Here is an 18,022-nt window from a genome sequence, read left to right on the forward strand (position 1 = left end):
AGGAGAATTAAAAACAAAATGACAAATGAGATAAATTTATAGTGAGGTAGTTGTGTCCTTCTGATGAGGTTCACAGAGCCCTGGACTCTGTGCTACGAGATGTGTGCCAATCTGCCCCCACCACCAGCGGGTCCCGTGATCATCTGTAGGAAGATGAATTCTCTGAGACTCAGTGTCCTCGCCTCTGTAAAATAAGAAGGTAGGAATAAATGCCTCCGCAATACTTACTAGCATTGAAGTTCTGTGTATACAGGAACAATATTCACAAAAACAGACACGCGGTATTCACTCATGCCTTATATTCAGTGTTTGGCGGCCCTTAGGTGCAAAGATTCATTATTTATTTTCATGGCATTGTTTGATTTTTTTCTTTGAGGTAAGAATAAATTTTATTTCCTTGAAAGAAGTACAAACACATGTAAAACTACGTATTTCGACACATCCGTATCATTAAGTTCACCCAGGCATTTTAGATTAAAAAGATCCAAGAACCATGTTTTGAGAAACTGTTATAGTAAGCAGGAGAAAGTCCAGAAATGGCACTTTTAATAATTTGCTCTATTTATTTGTATTCTTAGATGTTTGATAATAAATATGCATATTCTACTAATTGTATAACACTTGAAGAAACCGGTCATGAAAATGTGATTTTAAAACAATTCTTCTCAAACCATATAGAGAACTTTTGAAAAAACGGATTCCTGGGCTTTACTTCTTATCTATTAAATCAGACTCTCTGGGAAGGATATGTAAGTGGCCCAGATACAGGTATATTTACAAAGCCTCCAAGGTGACGCCACTGATAGCCCAGGTCTGGAAACCATAGCTAGAAAGCAGAGTCTCGGCAGCCAAGTCTGGCAAGCACTTCAGTCTCTTTCCTGAGTGCCCAGCAGAAGTAATCTTCCCTCTCACTTATGAACATCTGTGATAATCATCATGGAGAGTGGGTTTGTTTGTTAATGGGGGGAAGAAAAGCTATTTACCTAGTTTGCAAGCCAAGAGAGAGCTTAATTAATGTCAGAGCAGATATGATTTCCTCCTCTCTCCTTGCCCTAGGAACTCACAGGGATGACGAGAGGATTTTTAATTAATGTTTGAAAAGCATTCTGAGATCCCTGGATAAGAGGCACTGGAGAAGGGCAAAACATGATTTATTGTTGTTATTAATAGTAGTTATATTAATAGAAATAATGAAGTTCTTGAAAGTGATTTTTTTTTCTTTTTTTTCTTTTCTTTCTTTTTTTTTTTTTTTTTTTTTTAGAAAATCTATGACATCAATTGCCAATGTGTTTTTGTTGCAAGAAATTTTGGAGAGAATGAAGGAGAAAGGAAAAAAAAGGTACAAGGGAAATAAAAACACTTTTTTCCTGTTCTATTTTTGACTTTGAAGTTCTACCATAAGAACACAATGAGTACTTCCTCTTACACTTTTCTTAGGTAAATAAAAACGCTATTTATTTCTATGGTACCAGTGAAAGATTTTGGAGGGACATAGTCATAAAGAAAGAACTTAGGGTTGAAAAGAGAAGTCCTGAATTTGGAGCTTACCATGTTGCTATTTACTGACTCACCATTTACTGATTATTTAACCTCGGGCAGGTCACATTATCTGGTTTTTATTATTAAAACTGGGAGATATTTTAAAATGTTCTACCCATCTCACATATTCATGTAGATGAATGGAGATGACAAATGTGGAAAAATTTTAAATATCTGAATGCTGTGATACAGATTTTATTGATGATAATGATGATGATAATCATTTCATCAAATATTCAAATTGCAGGATGGTAGAAATTAATGTACATTATTTATAATAGAGTTTAAAAAAATAGTAGGCATGCAATATTTCTTTTTTATTAATATATATTTGTACATATTTATGGGATACATGTGATATTTTGTCACATGCATAAAATGTGTAATAATCAAGTCAGGATATTTAGAATATCACCTCTATCATTTATCATTTCTATATGTTGGGAACATTTCAAGTCCTCTCTTCTATTTTGAAATATACAATGCATTGTTGTTAACTATAGTCACCCTATTCTGCTATCAAACATTAGAACTTATTCCTTCTATCTAAGTATATGTTTGTACCCATTAACCAATCTATCTTTATCCCTCCCTGCCTCCTATACACATACCCTTCCTAGACTCTGGTAACTCATTCTACTCTCTACCTCCTCTACCTCCATGAGATCAACTTTTTTTAGCTCCCACGTACAAGAGAGAACATGTAATATTTGACTTTCTGGGCCACACTTATTTTACTTAACATAATGGCCTCTAGTCCCATCAATATTGCTGCAAATAATAGGATTTCATTTATTTATGGGAAAATAGTATTCTATTGTGTATATATACCATATTTTCTTTACCTCTTCATTCACTGATGGACACTGAAGTTGATTCCATATCTTGGCTATTGTGAATAATGGCTGTAATAAAAATGGGGATGCAAGTATCCCCTTGATAAACTAATTTCCTTTCCTTTGGATAAATACCCAGTAGTGAAATTGTTGGATCATATGACAGTTCTATTTTTAATTTTTTGAGAAATATCCATTATATTTTCTGTAATGGCTATACTAGTTTATATTCTCGCCCACAGTGTATTAGTTCCCTTTTCTCCACATCCTCCCCAGCATCTGTTAATTTCAGTCTTTCTTATAATAATCATTCTAACTGGGGAAAATGATATCTCATTGTGGTTTTATTTGCATTTCCCTGGTGATCAGTGATGTTGCGACTTTTTTATAAACCAGTTGGTCATTTGTATGCCTTCTTTTGAGAAATATCTATTCATGTCCTTTCCCCACTTTTTAATGAGATTTTTTTTTTTGCTGTTAATTTCCTGAATATTCTGAATATTAGACCCCTTTCCAGATGAGCAGTTTGCAAATATTTCTCACATTCAACAAGTTGTCTCTTCACTCTGTTGATTGTTTCCTTTGCTGCACAGAAGCTTTTTAGTGTGAGATAATTTCATTTGTCTATTTTTGGTTTTGGTGCCTGTAATTTTGAGGACTTAGCCATAAAATCTTTTCCTTGCCCAGTATCCTGAAGCATTTCTTCTTTGTTATCTTCTAGTAGTTTTACAGTTTGGAGTCTTACATTTAAGTCTTTAATCTACCTTGAGTTTATGTTTTTATATGGTGAGAGACAGTGGTCAAGATTCATTTTTCAGCATACAGATATCCAGTTTCCCCAGCACCATTTATTGAATAAAATCTGTTTTCTCCAATGTATGTTCTTGCTGCCTTTGTTAAATTAGTTGGTTGAAAATATGTGGATTTATTTATGGATTCTCTACTTTGTTCCATTGGTCTAACTGCCAGTTTTAATCCCAATACCATGCTGTTTTGGTTACTATAGTTTTGTAATGCATTTTATAGTTAGCAGTGTGATGTCTCCAGCTTTGTTATTTTTTCCTCAGGATTGCTTTGGCTATCTGGGCTCTTTTTTTGGTTTCATACAAATTTTAGGTTTTTATTTCTGTAATAAATGCAGTTGGTATTTTGATAGGGATTGCATTGAATCTGTAGGTTGCTTGAGGTAATATGGCCATTTTAACAATACTAATTCTTCTGATCCATGAGCATGGATGTCTTCCCATTTGTTTATATCCGCTTAATTTATTTCATTTTGTCATTTTTGTTATAGATATCTTTCAATTCTTTGGTTAAATTTATTTCTAGGTATTTTATGTATTTATGTAGCTATAGTAAATGGGATTGCCATCTTGATTTCCTTTTCAGCTAGTTTGTTATTCGTGTATAGAAATGCTACAAATTTTTGCAAGTTGATTTTGTACCCTGCAAACTTACAGAATTTGTTTATCAGGTCTAAGAGCTTTTTGTTGAATTCAGACATGAAGCCATCTGGTCCTGGGCTTTTCTGCCTTGGAAGCTTTTTTATTATTTTATGATCCTTTCTATTTCTAAGGTATCTGTTGTAATTTCTTCACTTTCATTATTGATTTTATTTATTTGGGTCTTCTTTCTTTATTTCTTAGACTAGCTAAGGGTTTGCATTAAAAAAAAAAAAAACTCTCGGTTTTATTTTTTCTACAGTTTTTATGTTCTCTACCTGATTTATTTATGTTCTGATTTTTATTATTTACTTCCTTCTGCTAATTTGGGGCTTAGTATGTTCTTCTTTTTCTAGTTACTTGACGTATAATGTTAGATTATTTGCTTCAGAGTTTTCTTCTTTTTTAATGCAGGCATTTATTGATATGACTGTCCCTTTTAGAACTGCTTTTACTGCATGACATAGGTTTTGACATATTCTGTTTCCCTTGTCATTTGTCTCAAGACGTTTTTAGCATCACTTTTATTTACTCTGACACATTGATTGTCTAGGAGCACGTTGGTTAATTTCCACATATTTGTGAATTTGTTAAGATTTCTTTTGTTACTGATTTCTAGTTTCACACCATTGTGCTCTGAAACAATACTAGATATAATTTCAATCTTCAATTCATTAAGACTTGTTTTGTGGACTAACATATGGTCTATCCTAGAGAATGTGCCATACTGAAGAAAAATGTATATTCTGGTGTTGGCTGGAGAGTTCTGGATATGACTGTTACGTCCATTTGGTCAAAAGTACAATTTAAGTCCAGTATTTTCTTATTAATTTTCTGTCTGGTTGATCTATTCGTTGTTGAAAGAGGGGTACTGAAGTCCCCTATTACTGTGTTGCTATTTATGGAATTCTCATAATGTAAAAATGTGTTTCCTTAATGGTGTCCTGTTAAGTTCCACAGGTTGTCTTTACTGTTTTTATTCTTTCTTTTTTTTCTGTTATTAAGTCATTTTAAATGATTTATCTTTAAGTTCACAGATTACTTCTTTTGCTTGATCTAGTCTGCTATTAAAGCTCTCAATTGTTTGATTTCATTGACTGAATTCTTCAGCTCCAAGATTTCTGTCTGGTTCTTTTTCTATTATTTTTGAGATGGAGTTTCACTGTTGTTGCCCAGGCTAGAGTGCAATGGCGTGGTCTCAGCTCACTACAACCTCCACCTCCTGGGTTCAAGCGATCCTCCTGCCTCAGCCTCCCAAGTAGCTGGGATTACAGGCACCTACCACCATCCTTGGTTAATTTTTATATTTTTAGTAGAGGTGGAGTTTCATCATGTTGGCCAGGCTGGTCGCAAACTCCTGACCTCAAGTGATCCACCCACCTCGGCCTCCCAAAAAGGTGGGATTACAGGCATGAGCCACTGTACCCAGCTGGTTTTTTTTTAGACAGAGTCTTGCTCTGTCACCCAGGCTGGAGTACAGTGGGGTGATCTTGGCTCACTGCAAGCTCCACCTCCCAAGTTCACACCATTCTCCTGCCTCAGCCTCCTGAGTAGCTGGGACTACAGGCGCCCACCACCACACTCAGCTAATTTTTTTGTATTTTTAGTAGAGATGGGGTTTCACTGTGTTAGACAGGATGGTCTCGATCTCCTGGCCTCGTGATCTGCCTGCCTTGGCCTCCCAAAGTACTGAGATTACAGGTGTGAGCCACTGTGCCTGGCCCCAGCCAGTTCATTTTTATGATGTCTATATCTTTGTTGAATTTTTCATTCAGATCATGAATTGTTTCCTGATTTCATTGAATTGTCTGTATTCTCTTGGGTCTCACTGAGTTTTCTTAAGATAATTATCTTGAATTTCTTGTCAGGCAATTTGTAAATTTTCATTTCTTTGGGATTAGTTACTGGGCAATTATTGTGTTCCTTTGGTGGTATCATGATTCCTTGCTTTTTAAAATGTGTCTTGTGTTTCTGCATTGATGTTTGCCCATCTGGTGGTACAGTTAACTCTTCCAAACTTCACAGAATGAGTTCTATAGGGGAAGACTATCTCTTGCAGACTGACTCAGGGGTGCCAGTTGGGCAGGATGTGGTGGCTCTGGTTTCACTTAGGCACAGTGGTATAGTCTTCATGAAGCTTCTTCAGTTACGATCAACATTAGCAATGACTATAAGTACCTCAGTGGTCTATGCTACAGGAGTTTGTGGTTGTGACAGTGGCTGTGTTATTATAGAGCAATTACTTTAGGGATCCTAACAGGATATGACAATAGTCCAGGTTCTGTGAGGTCAGGTGCAGTGGTAGCAAAGACCCAGGAATGGCAAGTTGCCACTGTAGCTTGGGACCCAGGGGCAGGAAGCAGCACAGTGCTGACTCTACTACTTGGAGAGGCAAGATGTATCAGTATCTCAGACTGCACAGGACTAGTCCATTTCCAGGTAGGTGGAATACTGTGGCTGTTAGGCCTGGAGGACAGTTCAGCCAAGGCTCTGATTTTCTAGGACATGAGGAGTTACATCTGATTGACCACAGAAAGTGGGGCTACACAGGTAAGCAGAATCTCTGGATCCCTGGGGGTGGGGCACTGTGTCAACTGTGATGCTGGAAGGTGCAGTTGCTCTGGTGTGCCAAAGGCTTGGAGCCTTGGGAGGTCAGGTGTTGCATCACCTGCCAGATGGGGAATGAGACTACTCCAGAGTGCAGGAGACCTGGAGTCCCTGGGAGATAAGACATTGTATCTGCTCTGGGGCCAGAGTGAAACTGCTCCAGTGCCCCAGAGGCCTGAAGTCCCTGAAGCAGGAGTGCTACTTCAACTGTGGCTCCAAGGGTCACAACTGCTCTTATGTGCAGAAGGCCTGAGGTCCCCAGTGGGTGAGGTGCTGTGTTGGCTGTGATGACAGGGGTGTAACTGCTCTGATATTTCAAGGCTTCAGGTCCCTGAGAATGGAGAATCACTTCAGCTCAACCCTATGGGGAGGTTGAGCCAGGAACTGAGATGAGGAGGATGAAGCAGATTTGTAGTAACTTGGCCATAGGAAGTAGGTTATAGCAGCAACTCTGCTCAGGGATGGCACACTATCAGGTAGGCACAGTGCAGTGGCATCTGAGCCTCAGAGATGGAGAGACAGAGGGCTGCAGTGGTGCCCCAGAGCAGGACATACTCTATCAGGGGTTCAATTTTAAGATGGCACAGAGCAGTAACAGCACGGGTCACTGGGAGGCAAGGCACAGCATTGGCTCTTTCTCTGGGGGTAGCTCAGCATGTAGACTCCCAGGAGCTCCCTCAGCTGGACTCAGAACCTATGAGGACTATAGGAATCTCCAGTAGCAAATACTACAGGTGTCCACAGTGGTGATGGTTGCTGCTGGGGTCCTCTGGCTTACCTTTTTCCCTACAGGGAGAAATCCCTACTAGTTCTGAGCTGATCCTGACTGAGGGGATGGAGTGGCTGAGGCAGGTTGTTTCTTCCCTTCTCTTTGTGACTGTCTTGGGTTTCTGTGCTCTACAGAATTTCTGCTGCATCTTTGCTGTTCTCCTTTAAAGGTGATCTCCTTTCATTATTTTGGTCAAAACATAGTTTATTTGTTGTTTGAATTTTTTTATGGAGTAGGGAGAGTGCAAGGAATTTCTAGTCAGCCATCTTCATAACATCATTCTATGATGGACTTTTTAAATATAATTTTTGTTTTATAAAGTAAAATTTTTCTATAAGGCGTATAATACAAAACAGCTTTAGGAAGTTTAGAAAGTTAAATAGTTCCTCAAATCTTACAATAAAAAGCACCTAGCTCCTGCCTGTCCCTCCCACCCCAGTCCTTCCTCCCAGAGATGCTCCTTTTCAATTCTTCTAAAAGTTGTTTCTTTTTTCTATAAGTATAGTTAGTTTAACTTTTGCTAAAATCAATATTTACAGCAGAGAGGGTTCCAAGATGGCCCAATAGGAACAGCTCCAGTCGACAGCTCCCAGCATGAGTGACACAGAAGATGGGTGATTTCTGCATTTCCAACTGAGGTACTGGGTTCATCTCACTGGGGTTTGTTGGACAGTGGGTGCAGCCCATGGATTGTCAGCCAAAGCAGGGCGGGACATTGCCTCACCCGGGAAGCACGAGGGGTTGGGGAATTCCCTTTCCTAACCAAGGGAAGCTGTGACAGATGGTACCTGGAAAATTGGGACACTCCCAGCATAATACTGCATTTTTCCAATGGTCTTAGCAAACAGCACACCAGGACATTATATCCTGCGCCTGGCTCGGAGGGTCCCATGCCCATAGAGCCTTGCTCACTGCTAGCACAGCAGTCTGAGATCGAACTGCAAGGCGACAGTGAGACTCAGGGAGGGGTGTCCGCAATTGCTGAGGCTTGAGTAGGTAAACAAAGTGGCCAGGAAGTTCAAACTGAGTGGAGCCCACCATAGCTCAAGGAGGCCTTCCTGCCTCTGTAGACTCCACCTCTAGAGGCAGAGCATAGCTGAACAAAAGGCAGCAGAAACTTCTGCAGACTTAAACGTCCCTGTCTGACAGCTTTGAAGAGAGTAGTGGTTCTCCCAGCATGGAGTTTGAGATCTAAGAACAGACAGACTGCCTCTTCAAGGCCTGAGTAGCCTAACTGGGAGACGCCTCCCAGTAGAGGCCGACTGATACCTCATACAGCCAGGTGCCCCTATGAGATGAAGCTTCCAGAAGAAGGATCAGGCAGCAACATTTGCTGTTCTGCAATATTTGCTGTTCTGCAGCCTCCACTGGTGATACCCAGGCAAACAAGGTCTGGAGTGGACCTCCAGAAAACTCCAACAGACCTGCAGCTGATGGTCTTGACTGTTAGAAGGAACACTAACAAACAGAAAGGACATCCACACCAAAACCCCATCTGGACGTCCCCATCATCAAAGACCAAAGGTAGATAAAACCACAAAGATGGGGACAAAACAGAGCAGAAAAGCTGAAAATTCCAAAAATCAGAGTGCCTCTTCCCCTCCAAAGGAACGCAGCTCCTTGCCAGCAACACGCCAAATTGTAAAGACCATTGATGCTATGAAGAAATTGCACCAACTAATGAGCAAAATAACCAGCTAACATCATAATGACAGGATCAAATTCACACATAATAATATTAACCTTAAATGTAAATGGACTAAATGGTCCAATTAAAAGACATAGACTGGCAAATTGTGTAAAGAGTCAAGACCCATCAGTGTGCCGTATTCAGGAGACTCATCTCATGTGCAGAGACACACATAGGCTCAAAATAAAGGGATGGAGGAAGATCTAATAAGCAATTGGGGGGAAAAAAAAAAAAGCAGGGGTTGCAATCCTAGTCTCTGATAAAACAGACTTTAAACCAACAAAGACCAAAAGAGACAAAGACGGCCATTACATAATGGTAAAGGGATCAATTCAACAAGAAGAGTTAACTATCCTAAATATATATGCACCCAAAACAGGAGCACCCAGACTCATAAAGTAAGTCCTTAGAGACCTACAAAGAGAATTAGACTCCCACACAATAATAATGGGAGACTTCAACACCCCACTGTCAACATTAGACAGAACAACAAGACAGAAAGTTAACAAGGATATCCAGGACTTGAACTCAGCTCTGCACCAAGCAGACCTAGTAAACATCTACAGAACTCTCCACCCAAAATCAACAGAATATATGTTTCTCTCAGTACCATGTTGCACTTATTCCAAAATTGACTACATAGTTGGAAGTAAAGCACTCCTCAGCAAATGTAAAAGAACAGAAACTATAACAAACAGTCTCTCAGACCACAGTGCAATCAAATTATAACTCAGGATTAAGAAACTCACTCAAAACTGCACAACTACGTGGAAACTGAACAACCTGCTTCTGAATGACTACTGGGTAAATAACTAAATGAAGACAGAAATAAAGATGTTCTTTGAAACCAATGAGAACAAGACACAACATACCAGAATCTCAGGGACAGATTTAAAGCAGTGTGTAGAGGGAAATTTATAGCACTAAATACCCACAAAAGAAAGCAGGAAAGATCTAAAATAGACACCCTAACATCACATTTAAAAGAACTAGAGAATCAAGAGCAAACACACTCAAAAGCTAGCAGAAGGCAAGAAATAACTAAGATCAAAGTAGAACTGAAGGAGATAGAGACACAAAACCCCTTCAAAAAACCAATGAATCCAGGAGCTGGTTTTTTGAAAAGATCAACAAAATTGATAGACCACTAGCAAGACTAATAAAGAAGAAAAGAGAGAAAAATCAAATAGACACAATAAACCATGATAAAGGGGATATCACCACTGATCCCACAGAAATACAAACTGGCATCACAGAATACTATAAACACCGCTACACAAATAAACTAGAAAATCTAGAAGAAATGGATAAATTCCTGGACACATACACTCTCACAAGACTAAACCAGGAAGAAGTTGAATTCTTGAATAGAGCAATAACAGGCTCCAAAATTGAGGCAATAATTAATACCCTACCAACCAAAAAAAGTCCAGGACCAGATGGATTCTCAGCTGAATTCTACCAGAGGTACAAAGAGGAGCTGGTACCATTCCTTCTGAAATTATTCCAATCAATAGAAAAAGAGGGAATCCTCCCTAACTCATTTTATGAGGCCAGCATCATTCTGATACCAAAGCCTGGCAGAGACACAACAAAAAAAGAGAATTTTAGACTGATATCCTTGATGAACATCGATGCAAAATCCTCAATAAAATACCGGCAAACCAAATCCAGCAGCACATCAAAAAGCTTATCTACCACAATCAAGTTGGCTTCAATCCTGCGATGCAAGGCTGGTTCAACATACACAAATCAATAAATGTAATCCAGGATATAAACAGAACCAAAGACAAAAACCACATGATTATCTCAATAGATGCAGACAAGGGCTTTAACAAAATTCGACAGCCCTTCATGCTAAAAAATCTCAATAAACTAGGTATTGATGGGATGTATCTCAAAATAAAAGAGATATTTATGAGAAACCCACAGCCAATATCATACTGCATGGGCAAAAACTGGAAGCATTCCCTTTGAAAACCGGCACAAGACAGGGATGCCCTCTCTCATCACTCCTATTCAACATAGTGTTGGAAGTTCTAGCCAGGGCAATCAGGCAGGAGAAAGAAATAAAGGGTATTCAGTTAGGAAAAGAGGAAGTCAAATTGTCCCTGTTTGCAGATGACATGATTGTATATTTAGAAAACCCCATCATCTCAGCCCAAAATCTCCTTAAGCTGATAAGCAACTTCAGCAAAGTCTCAGAATACAAAATCAATGTGCAAAAATCACAAGCATTCTTATACACCAGTAACAGAGTCAAATCATGAGTGAACTCCCATTCACAATTGCTTCAAAGAGAATAAAATACCTAGGAATCCAACTTACAAGGGATGTGAAGGACCTCTTCAAGAAGAGTGACAAACCACTTCTCAATGAAATAAAAGAGGACACGAACAAATGGAAGAACATTCCATGTTCATGGATAGGAAGAATCAATATCGTGAAAATGGCCATACTGCCCAAGATAATTTATAGACTTAATGCCATCCCCATCAATCTACCAAGGACTTCCTTCACAGAATTGGAAAAAACTACTTTAAAGTTCATATGGAACCAAAAAAGAGCCCACATTGCCAAGACAATCCTAAGCCAAAAGAACAAAGCTGGAGGCGTCACGCTACCTGACTTCAAACTACACTATAAGGCTACAGTAACCAAAACAGCATGGTACTGGTACCAAAACAGACATAGACCAATGGAACAGAACAGAGCCCTCAGAATTAATACCACACATCTACAACCATCTTTGACAAAACTGACAAAAATAAGACATGGGGAAAGGATTCCCTATTTAATAAATGGTGCTGGGAAAACTGGCTAGCCATATGTAGAAAGCTGAAACTGGATCCCTTCCTTACATCTTACACAAAAATTAATTCAAGATGGATTAAAGACTTAAATCTTAGATCTAAAACCAGAAAAGCCCTAGAAGAAAACCTAGGCAATTCCATTCAGGACACAGGCATGAGCAAGGACTTCATGACTAAAACACCAAAAGCAATGGTAACAAAAGCCAAAATTGACAAATGAGATCAATTAAATTTAAGAGCTCCTGCACAGCAAAAGAAACTACCATTGGAATGAACAGGCAACCTATAGAATGGAAGAAAATTTTTACAATCTACCCATCTGACAAAGGCTAATATCCAGCATCTATAAAGAACTTAAACAAATTTACAAGAAAAAATCAGACAACCCCATCAAAAAGTGGGCAAAAGATATGAACAGACACTTCTCAAAAGAAGACATTTATGCAGCCAACAGACATATGAAAAAATGCTCATCATCACTGGCCATCAGAGAAATGCAAATCAAAACCACAATGAGATACCATCTCACACCAGTTAGAATGGTGATCATTAAAAAGTCAGGAAACAACAAGTGCTAGAGAGGATATGGAGAAATAGGAACGCTTTTACACTGTTGGTGGGACTGTAAACTAGTTCGACCATTGTGGAAGACAGTGTGGCAATTCCTCAAGGATCTAGAATTAGAAATACCATTTGACCCAGCCATCCCATTATTGGGTATATACCCAAAGGATTATAAATCATGCTGCTATAAAGACACATGTACACGTATGTTTATTGTGGCACTATTCACAATAGCAAAGACTTGGAACCAACCCAAATGTCCATCAATGATAGACTGGATTAAGAAAATGTGGCACATAATACACTATGGAATACTATGCAGCCATAAAAAAGGATACATTCATGTCCTTTGTAGGGACATAGATGAAGCTGGAAACCTTCATTCTGAGCAAACTATCACAAGGACAGAAAACCAAACACTGCATGTTCTCACTCATAGGTGGGAATCGAACAATGAGAACACTTGGACAGAGGGTGGGGGAACATCACACACCAGGACCTGTCATGGGGTGGCAGGAGGGGAGGGATAACATTAGGAGAAATACCTAATATAAATGACGAGTTAATGGGTGCAGCACACCAACATGGCACACGTATACATGTGTAACAAACCTGCATGTTGTGCACATGTGCCCTAGAACATAAAGTAAAATTTAAAAAATTTACTAATAAACATAATTATGGCTGCTAAATATTATTTCTGAGCCACTTAATATGCCATGATTACATTTCCATTCTTATACAATTTCTTTATTTTTCCTAAAGTTATTAATTACCTAACATTTATAAAATTTACTTAGATTTCTCTCTACTTTATAGTGATTCTCCCTATAGACTCTTGCAGAGCTATGAATCTCCTTTTAATGCTATTATGTGTTCCACATTGTCAAATGCATGAGATAATGTAGCATTTCTTTCTCTCTTTTTTCCCTAGATACTTGCTTCCTCAAGTTTTCTGTCTTCCTCCTATAATTGAGGCTGACTATCTCTAAGCCTGCAGCATAGCTATTTTCCTACCCTTTCCTTTTGCCATCTTTGGAACTTTCCTTAACCTTCCTCCTGTGTTGGATTCCTTGTGTCATCGATTTCACAGCTCACTCTTTTTTTATTTACTCATTACTATGGTAAATATTCTCCATCAGCCTCTTGAGAAACGATATATAGGAAATGTTAAGTGTCAAGTCCTTTCATATTTCAAAATGTCGATATTCTACCTTCACAGTTGACTAATGGCATTTGGATGGTTTCCAATTTTCCTCTCTTACAAATTCATGCTTCAGTTAAGATTCTTGTAACATCTCCAACCACAAGTGGATAACTCTTTCTGTTATATGCAGTTAGATGTAAAACTGTTGGATGTTAAAATAGGAATAACTTTAATTAGATAAGATATTGCCAAATTGTTCTCTAAAGTAATTTCTACCAATTCATACCTCATGAGGAACTTAAAAGTGTTCCCATTTAGGTTATTTTTAATTCATTATGCTGGCCACCCTTTCAATCTGGAGATCCATGTCCTTTAGTGCCAAGAAAATATCTGGCAGTATTATCTTAAAAGGTTTTTTCTCAATTTTTACTCTTCCTGGAAGTTGTAATTGATAAATTCAGACCAACCCTCTAAATACATTATCTGATTTTCTTGCTTTTATTCTTACATTGTTCTTTAAGTTTTTACCATTTAGCTTTATCATCCCTCTTTAATATATGTTTTTTAATTGACAAATAAAAACTGTATGTACTGATTATGTACATCAGAAGTCCCCAACCCCCAGACTATGGACCGGTACCAGTCTGTGGCCTGTTAGGAACTGGGCCACACAGCAGGAGGCGAGCGGCGAGTGAGGGAGGCATCATCTGTATTTACAGCTGCTCCCTGTCACTCACATTATTGCCTAAGCTCCACCTCCTGTCAGATCAGTGGACGCATTAGATTCTCACCGGAGTGCAAACCCTATTGTGAACTGCACATGCAAGGGATCTAGGTTGTACACTCCTTATGATAATCTAATGCCTGATGATCTGTCACTGTCTCCCATCATCCCCAGATGGGACAATCTAGTTGCAGGAAAACATGCTCAAGGCTTTCACTGATTCTACACTATGATGAGTTGTATAATTATTTCATTGTATATTATAATGTAATAATAATAGAAATAAAGTGCACAGTAAATGTAATGTTCCTGAATCACTCTGAAACTATCCCTCTCCTCCGGCCTGTGGAAAAATTATCTTTCACAAAACCAGTCCCTGCAGCCAAAAGGCACTGATGTATATGATGTTTTGAAATATGTATACATCATGGAATGGTTAAACCAGGCTAATTAACACAGGTATATTAATTCCTTTATCATTTTTTTGTGATGAGACACTTAAAATCTACTCTCTTAGCAATTTTCAAGCATATAATACGTTGTTATTAACTATGGTCACCATGTTGTACAATAGATCTTGAACTTATTCTTCTGTTTAACTGAAAATTTTGTGTCCTTTGACCAAAATGTATTTGTCTGACATTTGTACACCTTCTTTGTCTTGGAAAATTTTCCAACTTTTTTTCTTTATTGGAAATTTTTAACTTGTGTTAGTATATTTTCCCGGATCCTTTTCTTCTTTGCTAATAACTTTTTTTCAAAATCATCTTGTAGCCTCTTCGTGGAGGAAACGTATTTTCTCATATTTCTAAGGATATTAATTATAGTTGGATTTTTTCTTCTCTATGTTTTCTATGATGTATCTATTTCTAAATTCCTTTTACCTTATTTATTCTTTCTTTTGATCAGAATTGTTTCTTAAACATCTGGCAATCCTTGGGTCCTCCTTCATATTTTAGAATGATGCACTCAAAAATATATGGGAGCCTTTGTAGCCACTGGCTGAGTTTGACAACCAGTAGGCTTTAACAGAGGATGCACGAAGACTTCTATTAGTACTTCTATCTCTCGCCTTCACTATGGATCAACAACATTCTCTACTATACTTGTCCCTTACTCTGGATTCTCTCTGATCCAGAAATAAACTGGTTTCCTTCTGATACAGAAAATAAACTTCAGGTCTCCTTAGGAATGTACTATGGGAAGGGAAGATCCTGGTAGGATAAAGGATAATTTGGCATCACATATTTAACTATCACCCTAAATGAATCTGATGTATATGAATATTCAAAGACAATAATTTGAGAAATACTAAAAACAGTGATCAAAAAGTACTTCCAGCTCTAAAATTATAGTTCTGTAATACAAAGCAGCAACAATATGACTAATATATTAATTGGTATTTTATATTCTTTCATCAAGGATTAGCATGCTAATAAGATTCCAAAAAGGGCAAAGATGTTACTAAATTATTTTAAAATCTCTTTTAATGCTAACAAATTCTTAAAATGCTTGGCTGCTTTTGTTTCTCTGAATATAATATGAGATAGATGAGCAAAACTAGATTTAAAACTGTGGCAATGAACTCACTATAACTTAGCATAATCATGCTCTTGTGATTCTTTTACAACATGTTTTGAGCTTTTACAGTAGTCTTGCACAGAGACAAACTTGAGCAGAAACCAAGTCCATTCCTCAGACAGTAACACTCTGAATTTTGCTAAGCTACTTTCTAATTTTATTTATAATAATAATTTTGGTTTTGCCAAAAGTGACTGATCACTAATATTGCTATCATTTATATTGTAACCCTAAATGGTCTTCCTCCAAACTTAATTTCCTCTTCTCAATATTCTATTCTTGATGTCTCAAAGCTTCCTCCTCTTCTTCTTTCAAACTTAAAGAGAGGTCATCTATCTTGGAAAACATAGAAATTGACTTCATTCTACAAATTCCTCTTAGTCCCACTTTATTTATCTCCTTAGTTTTCATTCACTACCAAGTGACTAATTTACTTCTATTGCCTCTAACTTTTTGCAGTTTGATTCCTGCCTCACCCCAGAAACCAAACCTTTATAGTGATGGTTTTGTCACTTTTCTGCTCGGTTGCCTGGGCTTCCTCAACAAATACCATGTCCTGAGTGCCAACTTCAGCTCCTATATTGAAATCTTTGCTTAAGTAGTTTGCCCTGCTAACAATGCGTACTTTTCTCACTAGCTGTTCAAATCATGCCAATTCTTGAAGGTATGGGTTACAATTTTCACACTAATAGAAGCCATGACAATTAAAAGTACTCTTTTTAATTTCTTCCTTTTTATTCCACTAATGTGACAGTTCCACATACTACCATAAATTATCTTTGCATGTATTTATATTTTGTCCCTTAAATAAATTGGAAACTTCCTGGAGACAAAACTTTTATTTCCTGTATACTAAGTTAATTTTTTAAAACTTACAGTTAATTAAAAATGCATTTAGCAGTCTAAAATTACTTTGTTCGTTCCAGAACAATTTATTTGATTGGCCTTTATAGCAAAACTGAAAAGTAAATCAGCCAAAACTGTTTTTTAACTTGACAAAATGCTTAGTTTAAGAGGTTCACCTTCCCAGAAATGTGGTTCCCAGACTACTTGCAGTTATTTAATTGTAAAGGAGACAGATAAATTAATTTCATTGTACAAATTTATCAATTTCTGAAAGTGATGAAGATGACATTTTCCAAGAATATCAGAGACTTATAAAAACCTAGAGAGAAAATCAAATACTATATGATCAATGATATAAAAGAACTGCAAATCAAAAATACATTTTATTCAAAAGATTATCATACATGAAATTCACAAACATGTCAAAATTAAGCAAGACACCTGTAAGCAACCAAGGGATCAGAGAATAAATCACAAAGTAAATTAGAAAAGATTTTGAAATGAATAAAAATAAAAACATAACATGTTAAAACTTAAGGAATGTTGCCAAAGCAGTACTTAGAGGCAAATTTATAACTATAAAAGCCTTTATTTTAAATGAAAAAGAAAATCTCAACTCAACAATCTACCTTTCACTTTGAGACACTAGAAAAAGAAGAGCAAACGAAATCAAGTAGAAGGAGGGAAATAATAATTATCATAGTGGAAATAAGTGAAACATAGAATAGAAAACAATATAAGAAAGCTACAAAACCAAAATTTTTCCTTGAAATGATAAACAAAATTGAAAAATCTTTACAATTGACCAAGAGAAAAAAACCAAAGACTCAAATTACTAAAATCAGGAATTAAAAGGTACCTTTACAAAAATAAAAATGACTATAAGTGAATACATTCCACACTAGCAAATTAGATAACCTAAATGCAATGGACCATATATCTTTAAAATATGCAACTATTGAAAATGACTCAAGAAGAAATAGAATACCTGAATAGACCTATAATAAGTAAAGAGAATGAATTAGTAGTTTTAAAACTTTCTACAGAGAGAAGCCAAGTACTAGATGGTTTCACTGTTAAAATCTACCAAACATTTAAAAATTAACACCAATCCTTCATAAATTTTCTGGAAAGAAGGAAGGAAGGAAGGAAGGAAGGAAGGAAGGAAGGAAGGAAGGAAGGAAGGAAGGAAGGAAGGAAGGAAAAAAGAGAGAGAGAGAGAAGGGAGAGAGGGAGGGAGAGAGGGAGGGAGGGAGGGAGAGAACAGACACTTCTTATCTCATTCTGAGGTCAATATTATCTTGATACCAAAACCAAACAAAGATACTACAAGAAACCTATACACCAATATTTGTATAAATATAAATGCAAAAATCCTCAACAAAATACTAGCGAACCAAATCTAGTGACATAGAATGAATTATATACACCATGACAAATCTGCTTAATTTTGACATATTTGTG

The 18,022-nt window shown here is 37.3% G+C and overlaps 1 long non-coding RNA gene across 1 annotated transcript; it reads right to left on the bottom strand.

Moving 5' to 3' along the window:
* Positions 1 to 228: 228 nt before the first annotated feature.
* Positions 229 to 13,651, bottom strand: LOC126937374 (uncharacterized). Its single transcript, XR_007719716.1, has 2 exons — positions 13,475 to 13,651; positions 229 to 318 (listed from the first exon to the last, which is right to left on the bottom strand). It is a non-coding gene; the product is annotated as an uncharacterized LOC126937374 (long non-coding RNA).
* Positions 13,652 to 18,022: the final 4,371 nt, after the last annotated feature.

The sequence above is a fragment of the Macaca thibetana genome, chromosome 15 (assembly GCF_024542745.1).
Source record: "Macaca thibetana thibetana isolate TM-01 chromosome 15, ASM2454274v1, whole genome shotgun sequence".
Classification (NCBI taxonomy): Eukaryota; Metazoa; Chordata; class Mammalia; order Primates; family Cercopithecidae; genus Macaca; species Macaca thibetana.